Source organism: Oncorhynchus tshawytscha, linkage group LG25 (assembly GCF_018296145.1).
Source record: "Oncorhynchus tshawytscha isolate Ot180627B linkage group LG25, Otsh_v2.0, whole genome shotgun sequence".
Classification (NCBI taxonomy): Eukaryota; Metazoa; Chordata; class Actinopteri; order Salmoniformes; family Salmonidae; genus Oncorhynchus; species Oncorhynchus tshawytscha.
The window spans coordinates 4,427,273-4,452,532 of NC_056453.1; the positions used below are offsets into that span (position 1 = coordinate 4,427,273).

The 25,260-nt window shown below is 43.5% G+C and overlaps 1 pseudogene; it reads left to right on the forward strand.

Moving 5' to 3' along the window:
- LOC112224734 overlaps positions 1–25,055 on the forward strand; it is a 42,173-nt pseudogene extending 17,118 nt beyond the window's left edge.
- The last annotated feature ends 205 nt before the right edge of the window (positions 25,056–25,260 follow it).

A 25,260-nucleotide genomic window follows, 5' to 3' on the forward strand; every position in this document is an offset into this window, starting at 1 on the left:
TGTGTTGTCTGGGCTGTATCGCCCTTTACTGTCAATTACCTGATTGTGTTTACTTTGTTGTATTGTTTACACCCCAGTTACTCTGTTTGGGTGTTAATGTGGCCTCTTAGGTATTTATCTCTTGACTAACTTTGGCGTTACTGTATGTTGTGTCTCTCCTGACTGTGTCATCTGTCGGCTTGCTGTTTCTGTAGCCTCTGTTGGAGGATGAAAATGTCCCCGAAGGATCCTCATTACCAGTTGCTGGCTCCTTCGTACAAGAGCTATTTCAGGCTCAATACAGGTGACTCTCCAAAATGATCTTCTGATTGACACCCCACTGCACTCTTACAGAATACAGTTACTATAGATAGACCCGTACAGTAGACTGCAAGTGAGCTAGACAATTTTCTAATGCTAATTTGACCACTAACGTTGGACTTGTTGTTGATATAGCTTTTACATTGAGACAATGCGGTTGTCAAATGCGGTTTGAAGTTAAAAGTGACTTGTCTCCACACAAACAGATCCTCACTGACTTGCCCTCACTGCCAGAAACAGAGCAACACCTTTGACCCTTTCCTCTGCATCTCACTGCCCATCCCTGTACCAAACACTCGGTAAGAAGATATCTAATATCTTGGTAAGGCCATGTCTTATACACAGAGAGCGGTATACCCCAATACAAATTGGAGAAAGACCGGATCTTGTTCTGCTGTATTTCACCTCAACTTACAAGAGTGTCAAACATGGCAGTGATAGACAGAAGGATGCCGCAGACAAACCGCAAAAAAATGTAGATGCAGGATGAGATGGTTGTTCCTCAAAGCCTGAGGAAGACCACTCAATTGTTCTGTGTGTCCCTCCCAGGCCCCTGTATGTGACGGTGGTGTACCAGGGGAAGTGTTCCCGCTGTATGAGAGTGGGTGTGGCGGTGCCTCTCTCCAGCACTGTGTCCAGACTGAGAAAGGCTGTGGCCCAGGAGACCAAAATACCCTCTGAACAGGTACCAAGTCCAATATCCTCGAAATTGAGGCTCAAACTGTTTATATGTTTTGTATACAGATTAACTTGGGGCGGCAGCGTAGCCTAGTGGTTAGAGCGGTGGACTAGTAACTGGAAGGTTGCAAGTTCAAACCCCCGAGCTGACATGGTAAAAATCTGTCGTTCTGCCCCTGAACAGGCAGTTAACCCACTGTTCCTAGGCCGTCATTGAAAATAAGAACTTGTTCTTAACTGACTTGCTAGTTAAATAAAGGTTAAAATATATATTTTTTAAACTGATCGGAAACAAGTCTGCAATGAATGAAAATGCCCACCCTTCTAAAAAGCAACCTTCACCCCTATTCAGACTGAAACATAAAATGTCAAAACTATTCAATTCCGAACTTGAGTAATTGAAGTTGTAGTCATGTTCATGCATTATTGAAGTAGGATGTGTGTTTGTTTTTGAAGCAAGTTCAGCCAATGATGGGACTAAAGGCCCTTGTCATTACAGAGAGATCGATTGTCTCAGTTTTAAACAATTCCCTGTTTGTGTTTGAGGTGTCCTCCAGTGTCATGGGAGGCTCAGATCATGTGATATTGTTTGCTCATCCTATTTTATATGGTCCACTACTGTGTACAGATCCTGAGTTACTGTGTAATAACCTTTTACTTTTCAATGTGTATGAATTTAATATGCGTCATCCACACACACCTCATGTCAAAAAAGTCCGGAGCACAGACGTTGGAGACAGCGAGGTGCGCTGCTGAGGCCTCTGACCTGACTGTCTGACTCTGATTGGCTCCCTGCTCTGTGACCATCTATGCCTGAAGTTCCTCCGCTTTCAGTGCCATCATAACTGCTTCTATCCTTGATCCATCATGCATCTTTCCATTCCCTAACTTCCATACTGTGTTAAAATGTTGCTGTTTCGTATATGTTGTAGTTTGATGTGCTTCTGTATGCACAATTCAGTTTTAGTGGCCATGTGTGCAAAATACAGCAAACAAACAAAACATTTATTCACATAGTTACTAGAGGCCCAAGTATGTATAGAATTGAATAAGATCCCTGTTAATGATCCATATGTGTGTGCAGATTGTCCTTACTGAAATGTACTCAGATGGCTTTCACCGCTCCTTTTGTGATGACGATGACGACCTTGAGATCATTCAAGAGAGTGACTCCATATTTGCCTTTGAAACACCTGAGCTCTTTAGACCAGAGCCGATCCGCTCAAAGCGAGGTATGACTTCAGGTTTTGATTCCACGTAAATCAGTTTAGCTGTGTGTTGTATTAGCTCTAGGCCGTATTAAGAGTGTAGATTAGATTACAAATAGATTAACATAGGAGTTAATTGGAAATCATGTCTAATCCGGATGTCATTACCTGTACTACATCACCAAAAATATGTGGACACCTGCTCGTTGAACATCTAATTCCAAATCATGGTCATTAATATGGAGTTGGTTCCCCTTTACTGCTATAACAGCCTCCACTCTTCTGGGAAGGCTTTCCACTAGATGTTGGAACCTGCGGGGTCTTGCTTCCATTCAGCCACGAGAGCATTATTGAGGTAGGGCACTGATGTTGGGCAATTAGGCCTGGCTCGCAGTCAGCATTACAATTCATCCCAAAGGTGTTTGATGGGGTTGAGGTCAGGGCTCTGTGCAGGCCAGTCATGTTCTTCCACACAGATCTCGACAAACCATTTCTGTATGGACCTCGCTTTGTGCACGTTCATGCTGAAACAGGAAAGGGACTTCCCCAAATTGTTGCCACAAAGTTGGAAGCTCAGAATCATCCAGAATGTCATTGTATGCTGTAGCATTAAAATTCCCCTTCACTGAAATTAAGGGGCCTAGCCCAAACCATGAAAAACGTCACCGGATCATTCATCCACCAAACTTTACAGTTGGCACTATGCATTCGGGCAGATAGCGTTCTCTAGGCGTCTGCCAAAGCCAGATTCTTCTGTCGGACTGCCAGATGGTGAAGTGTGATTCATCACTCCAGAGAACGCTTTTCCACTGCTCCAGAGTCCAATGACGGCAAGCTTTAAGGCAAGCACCACTCGAATCGATGATTGGCATTGCGCATGGTGATCTTAGGCTTGTGAGTGGCTGCTCGGCCATGGAAACCCATTTCATGAAGCTCCCGACTAACCGTTCTTGTGCGGACGTTGCTTCCAGAGGCAGTTTGAAACTTGGTAGTGAGTGTTGAAACCGAGGACAGATTTTTACGCACTATGCATTTCAGCACTCTGCGGTCCTGTTCTGTGAGCTTGTGTGGCCTACCACTTCGCGGCTGAGACGTTGTTGCTTACAGTTGACTGGGGCAGCTCTAGCAGGGCAGAAATTTGAAGAACTGACTTGTTGGAAAGGTGGCCTCCTATGATGGTGACACGTTGAAAGTCACTGAGCTCTTCAGTAAGGCCATTCTACTGCCAATGTTTGTCTATGGAGATTGCATGGCTGTGTGCTCTATTTTATACACCTGTCAGCAACGGCTGTGGCTGAAATAGCCAAATTCACTCATTTGAAGGGGTGTCCACATACTTTTGTAAATATAATGTTCACCCTCACTGATTCGTATGCAGTGTCTTTTGGAAAATGTTCAATGGGTATATGGATATGCGTCCGTATTCCAAAATCTGACATATTGCAATGATTAACTGCAAATTTGTATCTTTTAATGACTTTAACCCAGGCTTAGATATGTTCGATATAGAACTCAAAGTTTGTTCATCTAGTGCTGTGTATACATTTATATACTGTAACGTGTTTCAGGAAGTCCCCATGCTAATCTGAACCAGAACAACATAAAGTATGGGACAGACAACAACAGGATTCCCCCTCCGAGCCCCAATAAGAACAGCGGGGATGACGAGATCATTTTGCTTGTGTGTAATAGAGCTTGCGCTGGACAGCAGGGACGCAGGTACACGAAACAACTCCTCAAGATTTCAAAATTCAACATTCAAAAATAGCACCAGGATGATAAGATCTCCGGAGCATGTTCATATAGTGTAGATTAAAACTAATTTGATATAGTTATGTTAGATTGTTAGTTTGCCCACTGACAAAGAAATGATCAGTATAATTTTAATGGTAGGTTTATTTGAACAGTGAGAGACAGAATAACAAAAACAAAATCCAGAAAAACGCATGTCAAAAATGTTATCAATTTTTTTGTATTTTAATGAGGGAAATAAGTATTTGACCCCCTCTCAGTCAGAAAGATTTCTGGTGTCTTTTATACAGGTAACGAGCTGAGATTAGGAGCACACTCTTAAATTAAAGGGAGTACTCCTAATCTCAGTTTGTTACCTGTATAAAAGACACCTGTCCACAGAAGCAATCAATCAATCAGATTCCAAACTCTCCACCATGGCCAAGACCAAAGAGCTCTCCAAGGATGTCAGGGACAAGATTGTAGACCTACACAAGGCTGGAATGGGCTACAAGACCATCACCAAGCAGCTTGGTGAGAAGGTGACAACAGTTGGTGTGATTATTCGGAAATGGAAGAAACACAAAAGAACTGTCAATCTCCCTCGGCCTGGGGCTCCATGCAAGATCTCACCTCGTGGAGTTGCAATAATCATGAGAACGGTGAGGAATCAGCCCAGAACTACATGGGAGGATCTTGTCAATGATCTCAAGGCAGCTGGGACCATAGTCACCAAGAAAACAATTGGTAACACACTACGCCGTGAAGGACTGAAATCCTGCAGCGCCCCCAAGGTCCCCCTGCTCAAGAAAGCACATATACATGCCCGTCTGATGTTTGCCAATGAACATCTGAATGATTCAGAGGACAACTGGGTGAAGGTGTTGTGGTCAGATGAGACCAAAATGGAGCTCTATGGCATCAACTCAACTCGCCGTGTTTGGAGGAGGAGGAATGCTGCCTATGACGCCAAGAGCACCATCCCCACCGTCAAACATGGAGGTGGAAACATTATGCTTTGGGGGTGTTTTTCTGCTAAGGGGACAGGACAACTTCACCACATCAAAGGGATGATGGACGGGGCCATGTACCGTCAAATCTTGGGTGAGAACCTCCTTCCCTCAGCCAGGGCATTGAAAATTGGTCGTGGATGGGTATTCTAGCATGACAATGACCCAAAACACATGGCCAAGGCAACAAAGGAGTGGCTCAAGAAGAAGAACATTAAGGTCCTGGAGTGGCCTAGCCAGTCTCCAGACCTTAATCCCATAGAAAATCTGTGGAGGGAGCTGATGGTTACGAGTCTCGAAACCTTAATGACTTGGAGAAGATCTGTCAAAATCTCGATGTGTGCAAACCTTAATGAAACATCTGGATTGCCAAGATCTTGCAAGTACTAAGTCATGTTTTGCAGAGGGACAAATAATTTCCAAAAATGCAAATAAAAACATTTTTGATAGTTTTTCTGGATTTTTTTGTTGTTATTCTGTCTCTCACTGTTCAAATAAACCTACCATTAAAATTATAGACTGATCATTTCTATGTCAGTGGGCAAACGTACAGAATCAGCAGAGGATCAAATACTTTTTTCCCTCACTGTAGGTGCAGGCTATCCACACACACACTCATTTGACACACACAGACATAACACAACACACATGTAAAGGTGTAACTAAACTTATTGCCATCCTTCAGGTTGGGCCCTTCAGCTTGCGTGTAGTGGGGGTGGTTGGAATAACTTATCTCTTACCTCAAGAGGATCAACCACTATGCCACCCCTCTGTGGAGAGGTAATGTCACCCAATGCCACCAGAGGGACCTTGTCTCTCACAGATAGAGGACTATTAGCAAATGTTACCGTTAGCCTTGTGGTCAAACATTCAGTGTGTTTATCCTTTTGTTGAAACCTTTTTTTTTTACAAAACATTTAAAATACTTCTTACCTTTTTGTAGTTAATAAATCCAATGTGAAATGTGATACTGCCATCCGATAGTATCTTTAACGAGCATTGGAAAAGTTAATCCATTCTTCTCTGCTCTGGAACAGTATAGATCACTTTCGTTCCAGGTTCTGTTTCTGTTCTTCCAAAAATGTCTATATTTTTCGGTTCTCAGTTCTCTTCCCTGAACCGGTTCCAACCCCTGGGCAAAACCCACTATGCTGAGAGGGAAAGATGCTCACCTCTTTCATCTTGATACAGTGCACACATTCAGCAATGACTAGCAGACATTCATACTTAAAGAAAAAATATTTTGCTGTTTGACGAGAATGTAAATTCAAAGCCATTGTTGTGATTCAGGTCTCAGAAGTTTTCCTTGTTTCTGTTTGTCAACACAATTTAATGACTTTCATGGTTTCCTTTGAAGCGTCTTGTGTGACCTCTGTGTTGACTTGTGCTGTTTATTTGCTGTGTCTGACTACAGTCTGTTCAAGTGCACTGAGGATGAGTACATCCCAGATGCTGAGAGTGTACGCCAACAGAAAGACGGACACCTGCAGCCTCAGTCATGCTCCCTCGCCCAGTGCTTTTAGCTCTACACCAGAGAGGAACAGGTGTGTGTGTGTGCGTGCATTAATTTATGTGTGTGTGTTTGAGAGCTCTACTCTGTGTGTTTCAGCTAGCTCCAGATGATGCCTGGGCGCTGTCCACACTGCAAGCAGCTACAGCAGGGCAGCATCAAGTTGAGCCTCTGGACCCTGCCTGACATCCTCATACTCCACCTCAAACGCTTCAAACAGGTACAGGGCACTGCACTATACATCAACATCATTCATACAACTACTGCTCGTATTTTCCCTATAAACAATGGCTTGACTTCCTTTGGATAGTACACTAATTAGGTTTAGAAACGTTTGTGAAGGTTTGGTATGGTATGACCGTTATTAAGCTTTTGCTACTGCAGGCCTAATGATAGGAAGGCAGTGAGCCACGGCTCTCCAACTGACTCCGACAGTTGAACTTGAGAATGGAAGAATGTTTCAGGCCTACCAGAGTTATTCCTGTAGTCTAACAATATAATGCTTCTCTTTATTCAAAATATAGGTCGAAAATTTACGAATAATCCTACTTTTGTACGTCTAATTATGTGATAATGCCAGAGAAGCTGGTGTTTGGAAGATATATTGGTGTTGTCAAACGGTGCCAATATATCCTCCAAACACCGGCTTCGAGGGCATTATTGCACAACGGGTTACCAAAATATTCAAATATTGATTTACATATTTTCATTTAAAACGTTATTTTGATGAATTCATACTAATTCATCCTTCCACAAAATGGTAATTCGTTCTATTGGTTGAGTTGCCAGAGATCCAGTCGTTCAGTCTTTTTGTTCTGTATCTATGGACACGACCCAATCGTTCGTTCTAAACGTTCCATAGCCATACTGGATGGCAACGTTCTTATCCCTTGCTTGCTAGCTAGCCAACTACGGCTAACTTACAGTCACGTCAAACAGTGCAGCTGCGTTTGCGTTTGTTTAAGTTGTTTTCTCGGGACATTTATTTGAATACACCCATAACAATGAGCTAATGATGAGCGATTTCGTCTGGCGTAGAAAATGTGCTCACTCGTCAGGACACTGTTTCAGAGGAGCTAGCCAACAACACAGCTAACACAATCACTTCAAACTGAAGCTGGAAAGACTGCAAACTATCTGCACTTTGTTTAGTTTTACCTGTTTTCTATTGATAGTTCTTTGTATATATCCATACAAATTATGCTGATTCATGATTTTGACTGGCCGGGAAAAGCACCGAGACATTCATTACTATTGGACATCTGGAGATCGAATTTGAATATTGAAACAATGTTGCAAATGTCGGCGAGATAGACAGCAAGGATTATACAATCTCCGCTGAAAATTAAATTAAATGTTAGTCTAAAAGAAATATGCGATAATGTCAAGACACTTTTTATAGTGGAGATCAATTTATAAATTGCCTGGCTGGGGAGATGAGACAGTGGATTGCGCAGTCAGATGGAACAGAGTAAATAGGCATTTTAACATCATTGATTTAGCCGGTGGTAACTTGTGGAATAGACACTGCTGGAATGCAGTTTAAACCAATTATCATTCATGATTAGACTCACCCGTTGTATAAACCTCTGTAGCAGACACAGTAGATCTCTAACAAGCTTCTCTTCCTTTAAACATATACATTACCGGTCAAAGGTTTTAGAACACCTACTCATTCAAGGGTTTTTCTTTATTTTTACTATTTTCTACATTTTTGAATAATAGTGAAGACATCAAAACTATGAAATAGTAACCAAAAAATGTTAAACAAATCAAAATATATTTTATATTCTTCAAGTAGCCACCCTTTGCCTTGATGACAGCTTTGCATTCTCTCAACAGGCTTCACCTGGAATGCTTTTCCATTCGTCTTGAAGGAGGCTTTTCGTATAATGGCGCCGGAGGGGACGTTTTACTTGCTCCTAACCAACTGCTATTTTGTTCATTCTTTCGCGTTGTTTGTAACCTACTTTTTAAAAACGTATTTTGTACATAATGTTGCATCTACCATCTCTTATGACCGAAAGTAACTTCTGGACATCAGAACAGCGATTACTTAGCTTGACCTGGAAGAATAATTTTTCTTTAACAAGTCTAACGGGAAGGATATACTGCTTTCCCAGTAACAGGCCCAAATCCCTGTCATTTGCGTGATGAAAATATGTAGAAAAGGGGGGTGGAGGTCGGGCTGCCTTCTGAGAATTCGTAGGCGGGCGAGTTCCACTTCCATCCGTTCTATTGGCTAACGTGCAATCATTGGAAAATAAAATCGATGACCTACGATCAAGATTATCATACCAACAGGACATTAAAAACTGTAATATCTTATGTTTCACCGAGTCATGGCTAAACAATGACACAGATAATACAGACCTGGCGGGATTTTCCATGCACTGGCAGAACAGAGAAGCTACATCTGGTAAGATGAGGGGTGGGGGTGTGTATGTATTTGTCAATATCAGCTGGTGGACGATGTCTAATATTAAAGAAGTCTCGAGGTATTGCTCACCTGAGGTATTGTACTTTATGATAAGCTATAGACCACACTAACTACCAAGAGAGTTCTCATCTATATTGTTCGAAGCCATCTATTTACCACCACAGACCGATGCTGGCACTAAGAGCTCACTCAACCAACTCTATAAGGCCATAAGCAAACAAGAAAATGCTCATCCAGAAGCGGTGCTCCTAGTGGCCGGGGACTTTAATGCAGGCACACTTAAATTCAGTTTTACCCAATTTTTACCAGCATTTCACATGTGCAACCAGAGGAAAAAAAACTCTAGACCACTTTTACTCCACACACATCCCAGATTCGAGCTGCCCAGTGATGTGAGTCTACCAGACAAGCTAAATGCCTTTAATGCTCGCTTCGAGGCAAGCAACACTGAAGCATGCACGAGACTACCAGTTGTTCTGGACGACTTTGTGATAACTCTCTCGGTAGCCGATGTGAGCAAGACCTTTTAAACAGGTCAAAATTCACAAAGCTGCGGGTCCAGACGGCTTACCAGGACGTGTACTCAAGGCATGCGCGTACCAAATGGCAAGTGTCTACACTGACATTTTCAACCTCTCACTGACCTGTAATACCTGTCTGTAATACCTACATGTTTCAAGCAGACCACCATAGTCCCTGTGCCCAAGGAAGCGAAGGTAACCTGCCTAGAATTATTACCGCCCCGTAGCACTCACGTCGGTAGCCATGAAGTGCTTTGAAAGGCTGGTCATGGCTCACATCAACAGCATCCTCCCGGATATCCTAGACCCACTCCAATTTGCATACTGTCCCAACAGATCCACAGATGATGCAATCTCAATCGTACTCCAAATTGCCCTTTCCCACCTGGACAAAAGGAACACCTATGTGAGAATGCTGTTCATTGACTACAGCTCAGCGTTCAACACCATAGTGCTCACCAAGTTCATCACTAAGCTAAGGACCCTGGGACTAAACACCTCCCTCTGAAACTGGATCCTGGACTTCCTGAAGGGCCACCCCCAGGTGGTAAGGGTAGGTAACAACACGTCTGCCACACTGATCCTCAATACAGGTGCCCCTCAGGGGTGTGTACTTAGTCACCTACTGTACTCCCTGTTCACCCACGACTGCATGGTGAAACACGACTCCAACACCGTCATTAAGTTTCCTAATGACACAACGTACAGGGAGGAGCCTACAGGGAGGAGGTCAGAGACCTGGCAGTGTGGGTCCAGGACAACAACCTCTCCCTCAATGTGAGCAAGACAAAGGAGCTGAGCGTGGACTACAGGAAAAGGCAGGCCGAACATTGACACTGCTGTAGTGGAGCAGGTTGAGAGTTTCAAGTTGACATGTGTCCACATCAATGAAGACAGCCGTGAAGAGGACACGACAACACCTTTTCACCCTCAGGAGACTGAAAAGATTTTGCATGGGTCCCCAGATCCTCAAAAAGTTCTACAGCTGCACCATCGAGAACATCCTGACCGGTTGCATCACTGCCTGGTATGGCAACTGCTCGGCATCTGACCGTAAGTCACTACAGAGGGTAGTGAGAACGGCCCAGTACATCACTGGGGCCAAGCTTTCTGCCATCCAGGACCTCAATACCAGGCGGTGCCAGAGGAAGGCCCTACAGAGGGTAGTGAGAACGGCCCAGTACATCACTGGGGCCAAGCTTTCTGCCATCCAGGACCTCTATACCAGGCAGTGTCAGAGGAAGGCCCTACAGAGGGTAGTGAGAACGGCCCAGTACATCACTGGGGCCAAGCTTTCTGCCATCCAGGACCTCTATACCAGGCAGTGTCAGAGGAAGGCCCTACAGAGGGTAGTGAGAACGGCCCAGTACATCACTGGTGCCAAGCTTTCTGCCATCCAGGACCTATATAATAGGCGGTGTCAGAGGAAAGGTCCAAAAATGGTCTGACACTCCAGTCACCCAAGTCATAGACTGTTCTCTCTGCTACCACACGGTAAGCGGTACCAGAGCGCCAAGACTAGGACCAAAAGGCTCCTTAACAGCTTCTACCCCCAAGCCATAAGACTGCTGAACAATTAATCAAATGGCCACCGGACTATTTACATTGACCCCCCCATTTGTTTTGTACACTGTTGCTACTCGCTGTTTACTATCTATGCATGGTCACACTTCACCCTTACATACATGTAGAAATTACCTTCACTAGCCTGTACCCCCGGACATTGACTCGGTACCGCTACCTCCTGTATATAGCCTCGTTATTTTATTGTGCTATTTTTATTATTTTTTACTTTAGTTTATTTGGTAAATATTTTAACTTCTTGAACTTGGTTAAGTATGTAAGCATTTCACGGTAAGGCACATGTGACAACTAAAATTTGATTTGATTTTGATTTGACATAGGCTGAGCTCTTGTTGGCTGCTTTTCCTTCGCTCTGCAGTCCGACTCATCCCAAACCATCTCAATTTGGTTTAGGTCGGGGATTGTGGAAGCCAGGTCATCTGATGCAGCACTCCATCACTCCCCTTCTTGGTCAAATAGCCCTTACACAGCCTGGAGGTGTGTTGGGTCATTGCCCTGTTGAAAAACAAATAATAGTCCCACTAAGCCCAAACCAGATGGGATGGTGTATCGCTGCAGAATGCTGGTTAAGTGTGCCTTGAATTCTAAATAAATCCCAGACAGTGTCACCAGCAAAGCACCATCACACCTCCTCCTCCATACTTTACGGTGGGAACCACACATGTCGAGATCATCTGTTCACCCACACTGTGTCTCACAAAGACATGGTGGTTGGAACCAAAAATCTCAATTTGGACTCCAGACCAAAGGACAAATTTCCACCGGTCCATTGTTCGTATTTCTTGGCCAAAGCAAGTCTCTTCTTTTTATTGGTGTCCTTTTGTAGTGGTTTCTTTGCAGCAATATGACAATGAAGGCCAGATTCACAATCTCCTCTGAACAGTTGATGCTGAGATGTGTCTGTTACTTGAAGTCTGTGAAGCATATATTTGGGCTGCAATTTCTGAGGCTGGTAACTCTAATGAACTTATCCTCTGCAGCACAGGTAACTCTGGGTCTTCCATTCCTGTGGCGGTCCCCATGAGAGCCAGTTTCATCATAGCACTTAATGGTTTTTGCGACTGCACTTGAAGAACTTTCAAAGCTCTTGAAATGTTCCATATAGACTGACCTTCATGTCTTAAAGGAGTGATGGACTGTTGTTTCTCATTGCTTATTTGAGCCATACTATGAACTTGGTATTTTACTAAATAGGGCTATCTTCTGTATATCACCCCTACCTTATCACAACACAACTGATTTGCTCAAATGCATTAAGAAGGAAAGAAATTCCACAAATGAACTTTTAAGAAGGCACACCTGTTAATTGAAATGCATTCCAGGTGACTATCTCATGAAGCTGGTTGAGAGAATGCCAAGAGTGTGCAAAGCTGTCATCAAGGCAAAGAGTGGCTATTTGAAGAATCTCAAATATAAATTATATTTTTGCGGTTACTACATAATTCCATTTGTGTTATTTCATAGTTTTGATGTCTTCAATTTTATTCTACCATGTAGAAAATAGTAAAATAACTAAAAACCTTTGAATAGGTGTTCTAAAACTTTTGACTGGTAATGTATATTTATTAAAATATGAATATCATACGGTGGACACCTAACTCTATATACCTTTTAAAAATTGTAATCTTCCCTGTCATTGTGTCTGGTGAAATGGCTTAATGTTTTTATGAACATTTTAGAATTTTCACATGAAAATCTGTCGCCAATTGGATCGAAACCTAGCTATAGACACCCTTAAGACTCTGGCCCTAGTCCAGTGTCACTTTGATTATGCTGCACATCATGGTTCACCATCAGCCCCAAACATCTAAAAGAGTAAACTACCAGCCAAACAAGCTTGTAATAATTGTACTTAAACTCTCTCCTCATAGGCATCAGGAGGTTGAGAAAACATTTCATCTCTCTGTAATGTATCTATGTAATTGTGTATTTATGTATGTATTTATGTAAAAAAAACAAAAATAGGGACAACAATGGAAATAAGTCCTTGACTATAGTGTGCAACCCCACCACTTAACAAAAATATTTGTGACTATATATGTTAATTTTTAACTGAAAATCAATCAATCTATCCAAACTGTGCAGCGGCCAATTCATGAATGGAAAGTGATATCTGTTACAAAAAAGTTTAATGACGTTCAGAGATTGCCTTCGTTACTGGGTAAGCCTACAAGGTAGGGAGGGATGTATTTTCTATTTATTGTGGTGTTGAAAACGCAAACCATGATATTGAAGTGCCCGAAGTCGGTATGCTTTTTTAAATTGGTTTTGTGGTGCTTTGACACAGAATTCTCTGGGAGAAAATTCATTGCATGTATTTTATAGAATCATAAATATGGCATCAAAATGTTGAAAATCAGATTTCCCACTAGCTGATCATTGTCTGCAGCCGGCTCTGATCATTGTATAATGAAATAGGCAGGGGGAGTGAGCTTGTCTGTGAACCCTCAACCTTCTGGCCCATAGCCCTGCGTGGTATCGACTGTGCCACAAAAGCCAAGTGGCAAAGTCAATATCCACATTTATAAACACAGGGTTGCTACAGCTATTGTTATTTGTTGTCATAAACATTATTTTGAGTTCATTCTATGAGGGGGGAGGGTGTTCAATTTATTTTACAGAACAAGGGGAGGGTCATGTGTAAATATTTGTAACTTTGGGGAGGGGGGCACCTTGAGTTGGACCAGCTCCTACCCCCTAGTAAATGTCAATCTGCCCTAATCAAAGTGTATAGTATAAGTGCAGTTAGCATTATATTCCCTTAGGAGTCAAGTAAAAACAGTTTTTAATTCAAAGTACACTTGTATAAATCCTATTACTAGTGTATGTCAACACTAATATTTGTTAATTCTTACAAGATCAGTCAGCATTGCAAACTCAACCAATCTGCATTAGCATAGTTAGCATTCCACACTCAACCAATATAATCCAATTTGGTGTGTGTGTGTGTGTGTGTGTATGGTGTCCTCTCAGGACGGAGACTGGAGGATGAAGATGCAGAACATGGTGAAGTTCCCTGTGATCGGGATGGACATGGCGCTCCATATGGTTAAGCGGAGCCAGAGCAGCTGGAGCCTGCCCTCGCACTGGTCGCCATGGAGACGACCTTACGGGATGGGCCGCGACCCAGAGGACTACCTGTATGACCTGTATGCCTTGTGTAATCACCACGGGACAATTGCGGGAGGTCATTACACAGGTTAGCTAACAACACACACATATGCACACACACTCTAGTATGTTCCGGCAGCAGTAGGGATAGCAGTTCACAGGGTTGCTGACTCAAATCCCAATGGGATTAGGGGAGCCAGCAGCATACCACCCTGCATCCCACTACTGGCTTGCCTCTGAAACTAAGCAGGGTTGGTCCTGGTTGGTCCCTGGATGGGAGACCAGATGCTGCTGGCAGTGGTATTGGAGGGTCAGTTGGAGGCACTCTTCCCTGGTCCCCCCCCAAAAATAATGATATCCCAATTCCACAGGGCAGTGATTGGGGACATTTCCCTGTGTATGGCGCTGTCTTTCGGATGGGATGTTAAATGGGTGTCCTGACTCTCTGTGGTCGCTAAAGATCCCATGGCACTTATTGTCAGCATAGTGTAACTCTGGTGTTAACCCTGGTGTTAACCCTGGTGTTAACCCTGGTGTTAACCCTGGTGTTAACCCTGGTGTTAACCCTGGTGTTAACCCTGGTGTTAACCCTGGTGTTAACCCTGGTGTTAACCCTGGTGTTAACCCTGGTGTTAACCCTGGTGTTAACCCTGGTGTTAACCCTGCTGTTCTGGCTAAATTCCATCATACCATCACGGCCACCTAATCATCCCCAGCTTCCAGTTGGCTCATTCATGTCCCCTGTATCTATTCCCCAGGTTGTTGCTGTAAATGAGAATGTGTTCTCAGTCAACTTACCTTGTCAAATAAAAACATTGTGATGGGGAAAAAAATGTATACAGTTACACATCGCAATATAATATTTGACAATGTTATATAAAATAAAAATTCACCTTTATTTAACCAGGTAGGCCGGTTGAGAACAAGTTCTCATTTACAACTGCGACCTGGCCAAGATAAAGCAAAGCAGTGCGACAAAAACAACAACACAGAGCTACACATGGGATAAACAAACGTACAGTCAATAGCACAATACAGTTATATCGATCTGTAATCATCCTATAGCTTGTTCTCCATTTTCTTTTTAAATAGTGAGCCGACATGTTTTCAGCACTTTTCTTTCCCTGACTGATCAAGTCATTTTCTCCTGCTCTCTCATCTCTCTCTGCAGCCTATAGTGAGCGCTTGGAACATCAAATTGCAATTCTAAATGTATCGATTCATTGATTGATATTGATTCGCAATACATTTAGAATTGTGAGAATCACAGTACATATCGTATCGGCACCTAAGTATCCTGATAATATCATATCGTGTGGTCCATGTCAATCCCCTAGTTACAATGCTGTTGTGCCCTTGAGGAAGTCACTTTCTCCACATATTGCTAAATATACAGTCCACCATACATAAAAAAATGGAAGCAATGCGTGTGCTTTTTCATTTAAAAAAAACGCATTAGGGAGGTGATTGGAATCCATATCCCCTGCTCCTTTTAGAAACTTAAATCATTCAAATCCACTGAATTATCTAGGTGACATGATCAATGACCTCTTTATCCTATCCTTATTCTGCAGCTCACTGTAAAAACTCCATCGATGGAATATGGTACTGCTTTGACGACAGCGATGTCCAAGCCATATCTGTTTTATCAAAAACGGGCCACCATCCCTTCATGCTCTGCTAACAGCTCTGTTGCAGGTAAGAATATGCATTTGTTAAAAAACAATTGAATTCACAATTCTATTGATTGCAAAGTTTTACAAACAACAAGATGCAACATTGTCATAGATTGTACATGGCCCCAGACTAACTTTTTCCCTGGTGGCAACAGCCCATGATATGGTCGAACCCTCCCAAAAATATGGCATCACGCAATAGAAAACATTTGTAAGCATCCTCGATTCAGTCTCATGTAGCAAACTTTGAAATTTTTATTTTTTATTTTTTACATTGGATAAAAGTAAAGACTTCGAGCTAGAAAATGGTAAATCAGACACTGCAGTTGAGGAACAATGGGAGAGTAAATTCTGCTTTGAAAATTGATAAACTTGTAACCTCACTTCTGAGAAAATGGCCCATGAATGTTTTGGTACACCTACCGGAGAGCTTTTCTTTCTCTACAACCATCCAGGATCGTTCACACCCTCTTAAGGCTTAGCCCCTCCCATCTCTTTAAGAATTCACATGTGAGGCCATGTGCTAAACACACGCTATATCAAATTATATCTACGTTTATTTGTCACATGCACAAGATACAGAAGGTGTTAACGGTACACTGAAATGGTTAATTGTATAGTAGCAATATCAAAAACAGAAAGTGTCCAAATAAAAACATTGTTTAAATATTTTATAATTATTAGATGCTTAGCAGACACACTTGTCTAAATTCATGGGTCATGTGAAGGAAATGCTATAACCACCCACCAGCCACATCTAGCAAAGTGGATGCGTCTCTATTGTTGAGACATGTACACATGTTCATGTAATCATCTGTCAAAGTGGAGTCTATTGTTTAGACATTTAGCTAGCTAGTTAAACAATGAACCGGCATAATCACAACTCATACTACTACCAATACAAACATTGTCAGCTGTAGTATGAATCTGCAGGAAGCTAAAGCTAACAAACTAGGTTCAATGTTAGCTAGCAGTGCAAATGGATTTCTGATTCGAATAATATTACTACACAGATCGTACACATGACGTTAGCTAGCGAGCCAGCAAGCTAACATTTGCTAGCTAACTAACAGTATGCTTTAACTTGCAATAAAAATGACTTTCTGACCAAATTAGAGACTTATATCTGAAAATGTAGCTAGACTCTTACCCGTATACTTGGATGAACACTTTACGGCAGACTGGAACCATTTAACTCAGCTTTGTTTGTAGCTGCATCTTGTTTGGACAGCGTTGTGTCAAGTCACTCCGGTTCACCCTGACCGTGGCGTATGCAGAAAGTAGCCGAGAAAAGTTGCAAAACGTTTGTAGTTCTGGCTAACGTTATATCTTTCAAAAACGACACTGTAGAAAGGACTATCCACACATACTGAACAGCTCACATTATGGACAGAAGCATACTACATGGCAGACCAATCCGAACTCATCTCCCGGCATGTCCAGCCCATCCATTATCTCAGCCAATTATGGCTAGTGGGAAGGTTGCTGACTTTTTCCGTGGCTAGACCAACTAGGCTCATTATTTTTTATTTTTTTTACATTTATGGATGGAATACACGTTTGTTATTAAGGCACATGAAATTCACATGTTCCATTCCAGGAAGCGTTTCTGCCATAAACACTTTTTGATAAAAAATACATGTTTACGTTCCAATGCCTCTCCTGTGAAGTAGTGATGTGTGACATGCACCTAGTTTCCTGAAACGATTCACATATGGTAATTCACAGTGCTTTATTAAGAAGTGTAATACACTACTGAAAAACGAGCACAGCCAAGTCAGTGTCGTAAAATGAGACTAAATGGTTGCAGTCTGGAGCCCTGTAGTAGAATATCTCTCATTTGGTTTTCGTCCCACATCCAATCTCGCTGTAGAATTCATGTCCTCCCTGACTGAGACACATGAGTTAAAACCATAGACATATACAGTACATAGAGGTAACTGCCTAATTTTTTTATTTGTAAAAATTTATTTTACCTTTATTTAACTAGGCAAGTCAGTTAAGAACAAATTCTTATTTTCAATGATTACCCGTCCTGCTGTGTTCCGGTTGAATTGGACAGATTTACAAGTTATCGCTGAAAAATGTAGTTAATTTAATCTAATCTATCGCCTGTGCCGAAATGTATTGATTGGGCCTGGGGCCATTTGTAGCTAAAAACACTTTATCAATTGGAATCTTTAACATGTGGAAAGGGGGAAAAAAGTTATCATTTGTTTTTCACAAGCGTAGCGGGATGGGCTATTAGCTGAACAACAGAATGTTCAACCTTTACTAAAGAATTGTCTAATAGCCGAGCTAGGTGTGAACCTCTCAACTTGCAACAAATCATTTGTATCTACCTTTCCACATCTACCTACACATGGTTAATGTTCTGAAAAAATGTTTGTATATACACACTGCTCAAAAAAAATAAAGGGAACACTAAAATAACACATCCTAGATCTGAATGAATGAAATATTCTTATTAAATACTTTTTTCTTTACATAGTTGAATGTGCTGACAACAAAATCACACAAAAATGATCAATGGAAATCAAATTTATCAACCCATGGAGGTCTGGATTTGGAGTCACACTCAAAATTAAAGTGGAAAACCACACTACAGGTTGATCCAACTTTGATGTAATGTCCTTAAAACAAGTCAAAATGAGGCTCAGTAGTGTGTGTGGCCTCCACGTGCCTGTATGACCTCCCTACAATGCCTAGGCATGCCCCTGATGAGGTGACGGATGGTCTCCTGAGGGATCTCCTCCCAGACCTGGACTAAAGCATCCGCCAACTCCTGGACAGTCTGTGGTGCAACGTGGCGTTGGTGGATGGAGCGAGACATGATGTCCCAGATGTGCTCAATTGGATTCAGGTCTGGGGAACGGGCGGGCCAGTCCATAGCATCAATGCCTTCCTCTTGCAGGAACTGCTGACACACTCCAGCCACATGAGGTCTAGCATTGTCTTGCATTAGGATGAACCCAGGGCCAACCGCACCAGCATATGGTCTCACAAGGGGTCTGAGGATCTCATCTCGGTACCTAATGGCAGTCAGGCTACCTCTGGCGAGCACGTGGAGGGCTGTGCGGACCCCCAAAGAAATGCCACCCCACACCATGACTGACCCACCGCCAAACCGGTCATGCTGGAGGATGTTGCAGGCAGCAGAACGTTCTCCACGGCGTCTGTTTCTGACCGTTTGAGCAGACACGTGCACATTTGTGGTCTGCTGGAGGTCATTTTGCAGGGCTCTGGCAGTGCTCCTCCTGCTCTTCCTTGCACAAAGGCGGAGGTAGCGGTCCTGCTGCTGGGTTGTTGCCCTCCTACGGCCTCCTCCACATCTCCTGATGTACTGGCCTGTCTCCTGGTAGCGCCTCCATGCTCTGGACACTACGCTGACAGACACAGCAAACCTTCTTGCCACAGCTCGCATTGATGTGCCATCCTGGATGAGCTGCGCTACCTGAGCCACTTGTGTGGGTTGTAGACTCTGTCTCCTGCTACCACTAGAGTGAAAGCACCGCCAGCATTCAAAAGTGACCAAAACATCAGCCAGGAAACATAGGAACTGAGAAGTGGTCTGTGGTCACCACCTGCAGAACCACTCCTTTATTGGGGGTGTCTTGCTATTTGCCTATAATTTCCACCTGTTGTCTATTCCATTTGCACAACAGCATGTGACATTTATTGTCAATCAGTGTTGCTTCCTAAGTGGACAGTTTGATTTCACAGAAGTGTGATTGACTTGGAGTTACATTGTGTTGTTTAATAAGTGTTCCCTTTATTTTTTTGAGCAGTATATATATATATATATATATATATATATAGACACTGCATCTCGGTGCAAGAGACTTTACTATAGTCCCTGGTTCGAATACAGGCTGTATCACATCCGGCCGTGATTAGGAGTGCCATAAGGCGGTGCACAATTGGCCCAGCATCATCCAGGTTTGGCCGGGGTAGGCCGTGATTGTAAATAAGAATCTGTTCTTTCCTGTCTTGCTTAGTAAAGGTTAAATTTAAAAAACAACTGGCGGAAACCGCAGCGTAATCAATAGGAGGTGAACAGTGCCTGGTGCTGAAAATATAGATAACTTGTTCTGCAAGTGTTGCACACCAACAGATTGATGTGCACCAGTCGAGCAATTCATTTCAACAATCATTTTCATTTTAATTTGACTTTACAAACAACAAGAGGGCTTAATTGGAGTCTCTTTCTTTGTAGCCGAGACCTATATAAAATAATCCTGCTGTGTTCCGGCCGAATTGGACAGATTTACAAGTTATCGCTGAAAACTGTAGTTCATTTCATCTGATTGTCATAAGGTTCCATGACTTTGTCCACATGGCATCTGAACACACAAAATACATTTAGATGATTTTCATTACATTTTGGGTGTTTTATTTAACTTTTGTGCACCTGTGGTGTTCCCGGTCAAAAATGACCGATCATTGGAAATGAATGGGTGAGACTACAATTAGTGTATAAGTTCAGGCACATGCCCAATCATCAGATGGGCACACTTCCTCTCCCAGATGAAACACACATGCATGTGTGTTTGAGCACATACACACACCTCACTCCCCTTCTTGGCTTCCATGGCAACCCCCACAGGAACCTTTCCCTAATAGAATCACCCTCTTAAGGTGAATCTTTCCCCCACGGGAACCACACCTGTTGGCATCCTCACAAACAATCGCAACGTTGTTTCAATAGTATGTAGAACTTTTTTCAAAGCTCTGGTATATTAAAGCTGTTTTGAGGCCTTGCTCACAATTCATTCTGTGGCAGCACAATGACCAAACGATACACTGTATGTGAAGCTCTTGATCATATCTTTGATCATGACACTGGTGAGGAGGAGAGTCCTTGATAAACTTTGACACAAAGTAGTCTGTGATAAATAGCACAATATGTTTTATCTGAGTATTTGTTATAGTTAAAATAATAGTCAAAATAGTCAAAATAATCCACATTATGCTTTTTTTAAATCTCAAAAACGAGTTGTATGAGCTCAGGTCAATGAGGCCTACAGGCCATAAATAGCTAATAGAAGTTCAAAACTTGTAATGTTCTCAAGAACTTAAGTTAATAAAAAGATCTAACACAACATTAGGTGATAATATATGTATTTATAATCAGCTATAATTGGGTGGTCACTTTGGACGGGGAACACAGAATTAATTAACATGAAACAAACACAACAGGAGGGTTAAACAATTAATACATCCCAACATGCTTAGGGTCATGTATAAAATGTCCAGTTGCCCATTATTTTGGCTACCATGGCTAGAAGAAGAGAGCTCAGTGACTTTGTAAGAGGGGACTCAAAGGAGCATAAGAGGTTTAAAATGTGTGTATGTCACCAGATCACAACCCAATTGAACACTCATGGGAGATTCTGGAGCGGTGCCATGAGACAGCGTTCTCCACCACTGTCAATAAAACCCCAAATGATTGAAATCCTTGTGGAAGAATGGTATCGCATCCCTCCAATAGAGTTCCAGACACTTGTAGAATCTATGCCAAGGTGCATTGGAGCTGTTCTGGAAGCTCATGGTGGCCCAACGCCTATTAAGAAACTTGGCATAGTGTTTCCTTTATTTTGGTAGTTACCTGTATGTGCACATATGATTTGTATAGTGTATATTAGGACTGCATGATATGGGCAAAACATAGAATAGTATTTTTTTGAAACAAATACTGCGATTGTGATCTGACTTGCGATGAAGGTGAAAAGATTGAAAGCATAGAAACAGAATGACTTATAATAAGAAAGCAAAGTGGAAATCAGCATTGTCCTTGTTTGGAACAATCTGTTAGCTGCATTTGATCTAACAGAAAAGCATGCAAGCTTTATAGCGAATCTAACACCGACGAGGAGGAACTGCCATGCTTGAGTGGCAGGGGGTAGGGCTTTGTGCATGGGAAGTAGCAGCGAGAGGAAAGAGTAAGACATGACAAACGGAATAAATTATAAAAACTGACGTGACATGCGGCTGATTGGCATTTCAAAATATTGGATACGATACGGATCTCTTGCAATATGGATATTGTGCATGTCAATATTGCGATTTCGATGTGAATTTGATTAACTGTGCAGCCCTAGTGTGTATATATGCAGATAAAAATATATGCCCTTTGTTGGCTCCTCCAGGTTCAACCAGCTCGTCTCTGTGTGAACACTGGATCAGCAGGCTGATGGGGAGTCGTCCTCCCAGCCAGGCCTCTTCCGGCTCATCCAGACACACCTCGCTGGCCTCCCTCTCCGAGTCGACTGAGCTCGCTGGAGAGCGCAGCGAAGACGAAGGTGAGAGAGAGCCACTCATCCATATTTGTCAAGATGTTACATTTCTGTGATGCCAAATATGTTTGCACGAACACAGTAAAATTGATACAAAACACAGTGCATTAAGAAAGTATTCAGACGCGTTGACTTTTTTCTCATTTTGTTACATTACAGTCTTATACCCCATAATGACAGAGCAAAAACAGGTTTTTATATGTATATATAATTTATATATACATACATATACATATCACATTTACATAAGTATTCAGACAAAGCTTTAGGCAGCGATTACAGCCTCGAGTCTTCTTGGGTTTGGCACTATAAGCTTGGCACACCTGTATTTGGAGGGTTTCTCCCATTCTTCTCTACATATCCTCTCAAGCTCTGTCAGTTTGGATGGAGTGTCACTGAACAGCTATTGTCAGGTATCTCCAGAGATGTTCGAAGAGGTTGAAGTCCAGGATCTGGCTGGGCCACTCAAGGACATTGAGACTTGCCCCAAAGCCACTCCTGCGTTGTCTTGGCTGTGTGCTTAGGGTTGTTGTCCTGCTGGAAGGTGAACCTTCGCCCGTGTCTGAGGTCCTGAGCGCTCTGGAGCAGGTTTTCATCAAGGATCTCTCTGTACTTTGCCCTGTTCATCTTTCCCTTGATCCTGACTAGTCTCCCAGTCCTTGCTGCTGAAAAACATTCCCACAGCTTTATGCTGCCACCACCATGCTTCAGCGTAGGGATGGTGCCAGGTTTCCTCCAGAAGGGATGGTTGGCATTCAGGCCAAAGCGTTCAATCTTGGTTTCATCAGACCAGAGAATCTTGTTTCTCATGGTCTGAGAGTCTTTGGCTGCCTTTTGGCAAACTTCAAGCGGGCCTTTTTACTGACGAGTAGCTTCTGTCTGGCCACTCTACCATAAAGGCCTGATTGGTGGAGTGCTGCAGAGATGGTTGTCCTTCTGGAAGATTCTCTCATCTCCACAGAGGAACTCTGGAGCTCTATCAGAGTGACCACTTGGTTCTTGGTCACCTCCCTGACCAAGGCTCTTCCCCGATTAATCAGTTTGGCCAGACGGCCATCTCTAGGAAGAATCTGGGTGGTTCCAAACTTCTTCCATTTAAGAATGATGCAGGCAACTGTGTTCTTGGGGACCTTCAATGCTGCAGACATTTTTTGGTACCCTTCCCCAGATCTGTGCCTCGACACAATCCTATATCGGAGCTCTACGGGCAATTCCTTCGACCTCATGGCTTGGTTTTTGCTCTTACATGCACTGTCAACTGTGGGACCTTATATAGACAGGTGCGTTCCTTTCCAATCATGTTCAATAAATTGAATTTACCACGTGGACTCCAATCAAGTTGGATGATCAATGAAACAGGATGCACCTGAGCTCAATTTAGATTATCATTGCAAAGGGTCTGAATACTAACGTAAATAAGGTATTCATTATTTTATTTATTTATACATTTGCAAAAAAAATCCCAAACCTGTTTTTGCTTGGTAATTATGGAGTACCGTGTGTTGATTGATGATTAAAACAATTCATTTAATAAATTTTAGAATAAGGATGTAACAAATCAAAATGTGGAAAAGGTCAAGGGGTCTGAATACTTTCCGAATGCACTGTTTATACAGTAACTTACTTTGTCATTTTGTATAGCAGAATAAAAAATAAAAAAAATCTTTATTATAATTCTTTAATATCAGCCTTTACTAGCTTAAAACCTGCTGATAGAGGTGATGAACATGCAGGTTCTGAGTCCACTCAGTCTAGTACCAGCACTTTAGTTTTATCTCTCTTTCCTCTTCTGTCGAGGAGGCTTCTCCACCCGCCCGGCAATGCGGAGCATCCAGAGACAGACCTTCTCTTTGCGCTCCAACATGGCCAACCCTCTGGCCGTCAGTGAGAACAGCTCCAAGCCTTCCTGGTCCCTCTCAGCCAAGCTCCATCTGCATTCCAACTCGCCCTCGCACTTCTCCCTGGAGTCTCACTCCTCCTCGCCCACCCTGGAGAGGATAGGCGAGGCAGCTGATGATAAGGTCTCCACCTCCTGCTTCAGCCGCTCTACGAAACCCGAGGTAAAGGTCGGAGGTAAGACACCCCTGCTGGTGGTGGAGGGTAATGCAGGGGCTAAAAGGTTCCTGGAGCAGGTGCTCTCCAAGCCTGTTCCCCAGGATGAGCTGAGGAATTCCAGCCTGGCAGGAGGTAACAATAACGTGGCCACGATCGTGGAGCCAGGCAACCCGGGTCGACGAACGGTCACTAAGGAGCCCAAACAACGAGGAGTGGGGGGAGGGGAGGGCGCTGGGGCCAGGAGAAGCTTGGCCAAAACTGTTGAAACCGAGAAGAGCCCCAAGAAGCGCCCCTCCACCCCCTCGCCTACCCCATCCCACACCTCCTCTGCGACCCACGTATCTTCGCCTTCTCGAACCCAAGCCAAAAGCATGGCGGCCATAGCGTCCGCCCTCAAAGAAAAAAGCGAGGATGCAGTCACCAAAACCAGCAAGACCTCCTCCGCCAAAACAGTCACCCCCTCGAAAAAGGAGCCCTTGCAGACCCCAGAGACGTTGCACCCTGAAACCGCAAAACAAATGAAGGGCGGCTCCCCTGGGTCCCACAGTTGCTCGGCACACACCCCGAGGAAGACGTCGCCCAGAGGGACGGCGGAGAGGAGCTCTGCATCAGTGAGAACCAGAGCAGCCGAGAGGAGCGCAAGCCGGGAGACTTCACGGAGCACCTCAGTGTCAGAGAGAGGGTTGAACAACGGCGGTTCCTCCTCCACAGCAAGTAGTGTGTCCCGTGGAGTGGGGTGTCGCTGGCCGGGGCGAAAGCAGGGCGGGGCGAGGGCTGGAGTGCAGGGCTGGAAGGAGGAGCACTAGTAGTAGCTCCTCCATGGCCAGCCTGCGATCGTCCAGTTTGGCCGTGGCACCCCAGGGGATCTCAAAGGAACAGCAAGACTGAGGAAAAGGGGGTCAACTTCTGCAAGAGTGCCCTGAGGCAGAAAGAGACACGCAAGTCCACGGACAGGGGGAAGCCCACCACAACAGCCCAAGCAGGGACAGGGGAGGCTAAAGGCAGCCTGGAGGAGGGGGCTGGGAGGGGGACTGGAGAGGGGGCGGGGGACGGAGCAGCCAAGAGGGCCCAGCAGGGGAACCCAGAGGCCCAGACGAACACGCCCACAGCCAAAGACAAGGAATCCTCCAAGACGTCGAC